This window comes from Chrysochloris asiatica, unplaced genomic scaffold, assembly GCF_000296735.1.
Source record: "Chrysochloris asiatica unplaced genomic scaffold, ChrAsi1.0 scaffold00373, whole genome shotgun sequence".
NCBI lineage: Eukaryota > Metazoa > Chordata > Mammalia > Afrosoricida > Chrysochloridae > Chrysochloris > Chrysochloris asiatica.
In genome coordinates this window covers 92,549-101,858 of record NW_006408891.1, presented here as the reverse complement: position 1 = coordinate 101,858, position 9,310 = coordinate 92,549, and the positions used below count along the sequence as shown (strand labels likewise).

Genomic DNA, 9,310 nt, shown 5'->3' with positions numbered 1-9,310 from the left:
TTGTGTCCTGTGTTGAACGATTAATCACATTTCACTTCTGTACCCCGTCTTAATAAACCCCGCCTTCCTTTGTGTAAAGCTCCTCCCTGAAATAAAATGGGAGTGCAGACCGAAGCCCTCATGCATTACGACTGACATGAGAGGCGTTACAGCTGGCAAGGCATGTGTTAAGGTTTGCAGGGCGGTGCTTTACTGCCTGCAGGGGTCACCATGCCGGTAGTCCAGGGTCTGCCTGCCAGTGTCGCATCCACTCTGGTTTCAGGGTGTTTTGTGTTCTCTCTCTTTGCGTCTTTGTGTGTGTTCTTTCTCTGTCTCTGTCATCGCCAGATCTCCCAACTTCGTGAATCGAACCCCCTTGTTGAGGCAGGTCCTAATCAAATTATTCCAGAATATAGAAAAGGATGGACAACTCCCTAACATATTCTATGAAGAAAGCACAACCCTCATACCAAAACCAAGGAAGGATATCACTAAAAATGAAAATTATAGACCGATTTCCTTCATGAGCATAGATGCAAAAATTCTCAACAAAATCCTAGCCAACAAAATTCAACAAAGCATGAAATAAATAATATATCATATCCAAGTGGAATTCATATCAGGGATGTAAAGATGGTTCAACATTAGAAAAACAATCAATGCAATCTGCCATATATAAAAAAAAAGCAAAATAACCACATGATCACATATATTTATGCAGAAAAGGTATTTGACAAAATCCAACATCCATTCCTGATAAAAATATTCAACAAAATATGAATTGAAGGGAAATTCCTCAGCATGATTAAGAGCATAAATACAAAACCAACAGCCTACGTTACTCTCAATGGAGGGAAACTGAAAGCCTTCCCTCTGTGAACAGTAACCAGACAAGGATGCCCTTTGTCACCACTCCTATTCAATATTGTGCTGGAAGTCATAGCCAGATGTATACGTCAAGACAGGGAAATTAAAGGTATCCAAACTGGCAAAGAGGAAGTAAAACTCTCTGTTTTCAGACAATGATGATCCTCTACATAGCAAACCCCAAAGATTCTCCAAAGTGGTAGGGTACAAGATCATTATATAAAAATCATTTGGATTCTTCTATACTAATGACAGCACTGAAAAGGAAATAAGGAAACCAATATCATTTACAGTAGCCACCCAAACGATAAAATATTTAGGAATAAATATAACCAAATAAACAAAGGACCTATACAAAGAAAACTACACAACAACAACAACAACAAAAAAAGAGAGACTTACAAAAGTGGAAGAATTTGCCATGCTCTTAGATAGGAAGACTTAACATTGTGAAAATGTCAATACTACCCAAAGCAATCTACATATGTAGTGCAATCCCAATACATATTCCAATGACATTCTTCAAAGAGATAGAAAAAATAAATACAAACTTTATATGGATAGGAAAGGACCCAGGATAAGCAAAGCACTGCTTAAGAAGAATATTATAGTTTGAAGCCTCACACTCCTTGATTTCAAATTTTACTACAAGGCTACAGTGGTCAAAACAGCCTAGTACTGGTATAATGAAAGACACATAGGAAAATGGAACAGAATTGAGAATCCAGAAATTATCCAATCCATATACAGCCAAATGATATTTGACAAAGGGCTTTAGTAAGTTTCATGGGGAGGAAATAGTCTCTTCAACAAATGTTGTTGGCAGAACTGGAAATCGATACACAAAAAGCTAAACAAGACCTTTACCTCTATCCATATAGAAAAAAACTAACTCATCATGGATTAAGATTTATATGTGAATCCCAGATTTATAAAAATGATCGATGGGAAAACAGGGACAAATTTAAGAGTTCTAATACAGGGCACACACAGACTATTAAACGTTGAGAAAATTGCACACACAAAAGAAAACAAAATACACTATTGTGACATACTAAAAATTAGAAACTTATGTACATCAAAAAACTTCACCAAAAGAGTAAAAAGGGAGCCCACAGAATGGGAAAAGAAAATATTTTGCAATGACTTATCAGACATGGGACTTTTTTTTCCAAAATATATAGGAAACTACAATATCTGTACAAGAAAAAGACAAAAAAAAATTAAAAAATGGGTACAGATCATAAACAGAAATGTCACCAAGGAAGACATTCAGGCAGCCAACAAACATATGAAGAAATGTTCACAATCATTAGCTATTAGAGAGATGCAAATCAAAACAAAAAAGAGATATTATTTAACACCTGTAATAAAAGCAAACTTCAAAAAAGCAGAGGACATTAAATGCTGGTGAGGATGTGGACAGACTGGGACCCTCTTACACTACTGGTTGAATTGCAAAATGCTCCATTGGAAAACAGTTTGGTGCTTCCTCAGAAAGCTGGAAATAGAAATACCTTATCATCCAGCAATTCCTCTACTTGGCATTTATCCACAAGAAATACAAGCCATAATAAGAGTTATGCACACAAATATTTGTAGCAGCACTATTTACAATAGCAAACAGATGCAGACAACCTAAATGCCCATCAATGGAAGAATGGTTAAACAAACTCTGGCATATATACACAGTGAAATAGTATGCTACCTTGAAGAATAACAAGGGAACTTTAAGCCACCACATAACATGGTTGAATCTAGAGGACATTATGCTGAGTGAAATTTTTCAGTCACTAAAGGAGAAATATTGCATAAGACCATTATTGTAAAAACTTAAGAAAAGATACCCATGCTAAAAGGAAGAAAAATGAAAAAAGGAAAAGTTCTTTGTTGGGTACCAAGGACAGAGGGGAGTGAAGGGACAGAAGGGATAGACACATCACAGTTCAGGTGTTAGGGTGGGCAATACACCAGAAGGTGGAGGAGGACAGAAGAATAAGGTAAATAGGAGAACACTTATGCAGGTTTGCATGGGCTAAATGGGGAGAGGTAAATAGTGATGAATGCTCAATCTTAGAGCAAAAGGGCTCTGATATACAGGGATTGATATATAGTCTGAATTGGTAAAAGAGGGGAAATAATGTTAAGATGCTTGACTGTCTTATGAATATTAGTTTCCCTTGCCTACTACTATGAAATAGATACTTGAGTGGGATAGAAATGAATATCAGGGAACATGATTATAGAAAATTTGTAAGCCTTCCTTCAGCCTTTAACTGATTGAAATACCTTAAATGGGTGCTAGAACCTGCCCAGTGAAAGAGGCTTCTTACAGAGCCTTAGTTAGAATCCTGATCCCCATCCACAACCTTCTGAGATGGGAAATTCCCACTTGAAAACATAAGTATACCATCCTGGAGCAGCTGGGGGAACAGAAGATAATTCTTGAAAGAAAGACCAGCAGGGAAAAACAAAAACAGCAGTCTGATTGGCAACTACAAGAACAAGCAAGTTGTTCGCTAAGGAGCCATCCAGGTAAGTAATTGAGTCCCTCTAGGACAAATCCCCTCCCAAGACTGAAACTCAAAGGGAATACACAAGCAGACATGAAATCTTTCTGGTGACCACATTGGTCTACTGTTTTTAAAAACAACATAAAAGCTGAGTATACACATGCACCTCAACACTTGGAATACACAGAAATAAAATTAACTAATTCTGTGGAAAGAGTCAGTGGGAAATCTCCATAACATTAATTAAAACAAGACAATAAATTTCTAATTCTAGCAACTGGATTATATGAAGAAAAATGTGGCATCAGCATTGGAGGAAGACTAATTAACAACCTACGATATGCAGATGTTACAACCTTGCTTTCTGAAAGTGAAGAGGACTTAAAATACTAATTAATAAAGATTGAAGAACACAACCTCAGGTATGGATTGTACCTCCATCTAAAGAAAACAAAAATCCTCACCATTTTACCATTATCAAGATAAATGGAGACGAGATTTAAGTTGTAAAAGACTTTATTTTGTTCAGATTCATCATTAATACTTATGGAAGCAGCAGTCAAGAAGTCAAATGATATATTGTATTAGACAAATCTGCTTCATATAACCTCTTAAAAGTGTTGAAGAGCAAAGATGTCAGCTTGAGGACTAAGTAGCGTCTGACCCAAGTCATGGTATTTTCAGTAACCTCATATGCATGTGAATGCTGGACAATGAATAAAGAAGACTGTAGAAGAATTGATGTATTTGAGTTATGGTGTTGGAGGAGAATATTAAAAGTATCATGGTCTACCAAAAATAAAAACAAATCTGTGTTGGAAGAAGTACAGCCAGAATACTTCTTAGAAATCAGGATGGCCAGACTCTGTCTCCCATAATTCAGACATGTTATCAGGAGGGACCAATCCCTGGAGAAAGACATCAAGCTTGGTAAAGTGGAGGCTCAGGAAAAAAAGAGGAAGACCCCAGTGAGCTAGATTATCACAGTGTCAGCAGCAGTGGGCTCAAGTGTTGCAACTATTGTGAGGCTGACATAGGACCTGGCAGTGTTTCCTTCTGTTTTGCTTAAGATCACTGAGTCAGTACCAACTCGACAGCACCTAACAATAACAATACATTCACTGAAATATATGTAAGATTCCATTTAGGCTCTTTTGGCCTTATTTCACTTTCATCAGTTTTAACTTGAACTTGCATATTGTGAAGTGGCTGTGCTGTTCCTCAGTCAACACCAGGCATAATTTTGTCTGATGGTATTGAGCTTCTTCATATTTTCTCTCCACGTATTGTGTCTATCGTTTCCTCTGTATTCCATTGGCAAGATCCATAGACGTAGTCAGAGTTTAGGTTATTTTCAAAAGCTATTTGAAATGATTAATTCATTTTTATTGCAATTTTTTTTCCAAATGATCTTTGTTATCCTTTCTATCACCAAAGCCATGTTTTCCAACTACTGATCATTTTTCCTTGTTTCTAACTTTTTAAATTCTAGTCACCAATAATTATCAGTGCATTTTGATTGCCTGCTTGATCAATTTCAAACTGAAGATATTGATAACATTTTTTAACTTCATCATTGGCTTGACTAATTGGTATACAAATTATAACAAAATCATAGACATTTTGATATTAAATAAGTATTATCAAAATATGAAGTAATTGTTTCTTGACTTATCCTGTCTATGCTGTTGCTATTAGGTGTTGTAGAGTTGGTTCTGCCTCACACTGACCCTATGCACAAGAGAATGAAACACTGCCCATTGCTGCTCTATTGTCGCAAATGCTGCTATGCTTGAGTTCATTGTTGGTGCCAATGTACATGATGTTCTTTTCCAGGGACTGAGCTCTCTAATAAGTCCAAAGTATAAGAGATGATGTCCATCCATGCTGACTTCCAAGGAGCATTCTGCTTGTACTTCTTCCAACACAGATTTGTTTGTTATTCTGGTTCCTTTAACACACTTCTCAAACACCATAACTAACATGCTGTCAGCAGCCCATACACCCACCGGACAGCTTCAAACAGAAGGAGAGGGCCATGTCCACCACCTCCGTCCCCAGCCAGGCAAACTGAAGAGCCCTTTCCTGAATAAGCAGCTCACCCAACCAGAGACCACCCTTGTCATCAGGGAACCCACTCCTGCCTCCTTGAGACCCAAGACAGAGCTCCTCAGGGACCAGGGGCCCACTATCTTTGAGTCTGTAGTGCCGGTGGAGGAGGAGGCTGTCTACCAGGAACCCCCGGAGCAGGAGAACCTCTACGAGGAGCACGGGCTGGTACCGCAAGAAGAAACTGGCTCTGAGTTCACCACTACGAGCAGGAACCAGGACTGCATGGGAAGAGGCTTTGTGCCCGGGACCTGTACGACTACCAGGCAGCGGATGACACAGATCTCCTTTGACCCTGAGAACCTCATCACTGGCATCGAGGTGATTGATGAGAGCTGGTGGTGTGACTATGGGCCAGATGGCCACTTCGGTATGTTTCCTGCCAACTACGTGGAGCTCATTGAATGAGGACAGCTGTGTGTGAAGTCCCTGCCTTCCTCCCACAGCAGGACACAACCTCCTCTTTGCTGGAGAAGCGGTACAAATGCTGGGTGTCACTCTTCCAGCAGTCAGACCCCTGGACGAGGCCTCAGACAGAATCCCCATTCAGCAATAACCTGGTGACTTCTGCCTGAAGAGAGTGCAGGAGGGGACACTGGAGGCTGTCCCCACAGGCCAAGTGGGACCTTGTTAGCTCAGGCAGGGACCTTGTTAGGGGTGCTGCCCCTAACAAGGATCCATATTGTAATACCAGACTTTCCTATGCAATCAGGTAATAAGAGAAAAATATAAAGAATATAGGTGCATCAAACTCCTTTGCAGAGTCAAAAAACTAAATACATAATCAAATGAAAATTAAAATATCTGAATGCTTCTTGACATATTTTGACAAAAATGAGAAGTGGTTGTTTTGTTTTGTTTTTCTAAGATGGACAAAATTAGGAAAGAATGGGATTCTGAATTCATACTTCAATTACCTACTATTTCCAGCCTTCTAAAAGAATTCCTAAATCACATTTGTTTGAGAAGTAAAATACACTGGTAACATGAAAATTAAAATGAATATTTGCATATGCCTTATGTTACTCTGCGGTTTATTTAAGACCAGAGATTTCAATAAGAAAAATCATAATTTTAAATAAAACACTCACAAAAATTAAGTCCTGATAAGTCATAAATTATACAATTTCTATCATGAATAGCTCATGTATACCCAAAGCAATTTTCATCAATCATATCTGAGAAGTTTGACAATATATCTCACCTTTAAAAATAACCTTATGTCACCATTGTAAATCTTATATTGAAAAAAGGAAAGAAATTGTCATTCCTACAAATCACCTAAAATAAATGCCAAGGCCAGAAATGAACCATAGAGTAAATATGTGTTTGGTTGATAAGATTTTAAAGGCATCTCTTTTATACTCAAAAAACAAAAAAACTCAATATTTCCCTCATTTAATTTTTAATCATTTCTCAAAGATTATTAATAAAACTTTTGCATACCATTCATAAGTATTCCAGGCCTCTGGGATTTAACAGTGGAGATTTATCACCCCTTCTAGGGATCTGGGCCTAGAGACATAAATTTATTTTAAATGGATGGGTACTTGTACAGTAATCTTCCTTATTGAGGTTTAATTTCTTTTTAATGATGTTTGCTTTAGCATTTCCTGTTTTAATGTCAATTTTCTTGGTTGAGAATTCAGAGCCTAAATAGTCCTGCTTTCTTTGCAGTATATAACTCAGTTCCTACTTGTTATCTCTTTTTTATTTAAAAAAAAAAATTCAGTTTCCCTCTCATGAGTATAAAATTGCAGTCCAAAAATTTGTGCTAAGTCAAAGTTATATGCATCATTAGTTTTTATATCACTTACATTATCTTATTTCTGGTTTTTAAATTTATTCATAGCTATCTCTCTCTCAGAATCCTGGTATGGCATGATAGATAAGCACTGGATTGCTAAACACATGGTCAGCAGTTCAAACCCACCAACCACTCCTCAAGAATCCTATACTTGGTCAACATGAGTCGATACTGACTCTATCACACTTAACAACAATGTCTACCTCTCTTTCATTATAGATACTTCTTTATAAACCTGTGTTCTTTAGAAAATCTTCTGTGCAGTAACTTTTATTCTCCAGATAGTACTTCTGTGAGCTTCCTTTGTATCCTTACATTTGTTCAATTATATATATTTTTAATGCAACGATTCCTTTAAAATCTTATTTATGCTCTTTTACTGATTTTATTTTTTTAATCATGTTTTTAAATTTTAAAATAAATGAATTCATCCAATCTACTCTCTAAATTCCCTTTCTTATTTTGAACTGCCTACCTTGCAGCTCAAACTGACCATGCAGTCCAGTGCATTACCCTGCAACACCACACCAGGACTCCACTCAAGGCATTAGAGCAGCCTATCGACTCCACAGCATATAACTACCACTACCATATTCCAATTATATGTCTTAAGTCTAGATTTTAAATGTCTGTCTGATAAAAGAGAGAAAGACAAGAAATAATAAAAAAGCACAAGTATTAAAAAAAATCTATATTCTGGATGCGGTACCTCAAGCGTCCATAATAATATACAGCTTCTTTTCTATTCTCTTCCTATGTCAACCCTAGGTTTCCAGATGATTTAGCATTAAAAAGACTCTAATGAAAATTATCACCCACCTGCCTCAAATACAAGTAACACCTATAAGTCAATTCATAGTAGCACTGTTATGCAGTAAAAAGGCTTTTGCAGCAAAAATATTTTAAACTGTTATTGCTATATTATTAATCTGCTTCATACTTTTTCTGAAGTTTGACAGTGAACAGACTAAACTGACAAACCTCTTTCTTGTCTCCATCATCCCAAAAGACAACTGTGAGAGGAGAGGGAAAAGGAAGCAGGAATAGCACATTTATAATTATGTTTTCCATTCTGCACATCTGTTTTACTTAAATAGACCTTGTCTTCCTGGTGGGTGTTTGCATTGGTTCTTAAAGTTCAGCCTCCTGGGGCTGGCATTAATGACTTTCCCATAATCCCTATTTTCCTAAAGGCAATGGACAGAGAACTTCAATGGGACATTAACATCTGAATAGGTCAGGAGTTCTGATATTTAGAGTGCCAAGGGTTTGTAATATTTATTCATTTAATTATGAATCAAAAGTGTCTGGGCTTTTATCAGCATTTGAGACTCACATTCAATTTGAAGTCTCCTCTCTGAAATAAACTAAATAAAATAGTTATCACATGTGTTATTCAAACAGTATACTGTATATATTTATATGAGTGTAATGCACAACTCAAAACTTCTTTCTGTGGGGGTCAAATCTATGATTTTATAGAGTGGTTCCTGACCACATAATTTTCCTATTCCTGCCTATACACTCTTTTCATGAGCAGTCATATTTTAAGGGGTTTGTCACAGAAGTCTCTAGTTACTGAATCAAACATTAAATAGACAGCAAGAACAGAGATTGGTTTCTCTGTGAGTACCACTATTTTACTATCATTAATCATGACAGTTTTGTGATTTTTTTTTTTTTGGTCATATTTTGTGGCCTGAGGAATCTGCAATAAAGAAATAAATAAAAAACATAAATTATCTCATTTGCAAAAGAAAAAGAAAGATGAACTAAATAAGAGTGAATTGATATGTTTCAATGCATTTATTTGTAATTGACACTGAAGGCACTCTGATGGCTAGTGAATAAACTTATTGGGCTGCTAACCACAAGGTCAGTAGTTTGAATTAACTGGCCTCTCCATAGTAGAAACACGAGACTTTCTGCTCCACTATGAATTTGAGCCAACTTGACAGCACATAACAATGTTTGCTGAACACTTGCTATATATAAGATATACTCTCAATGTGGTATAAAAATTTATACCTATATA

General features: G+C 36.8%; 1 pseudogene; it reads left to right on the top strand.

Annotated features, from left to right (window-relative positions):
* Nucleotides 1–210: 210 nt before the first annotated feature.
* Nucleotides 211–5,876, top strand: LOC102832859 (annotated as a pseudogene).
* Nucleotides 5,877–9,310: the final 3,434 nt, after the last annotated feature.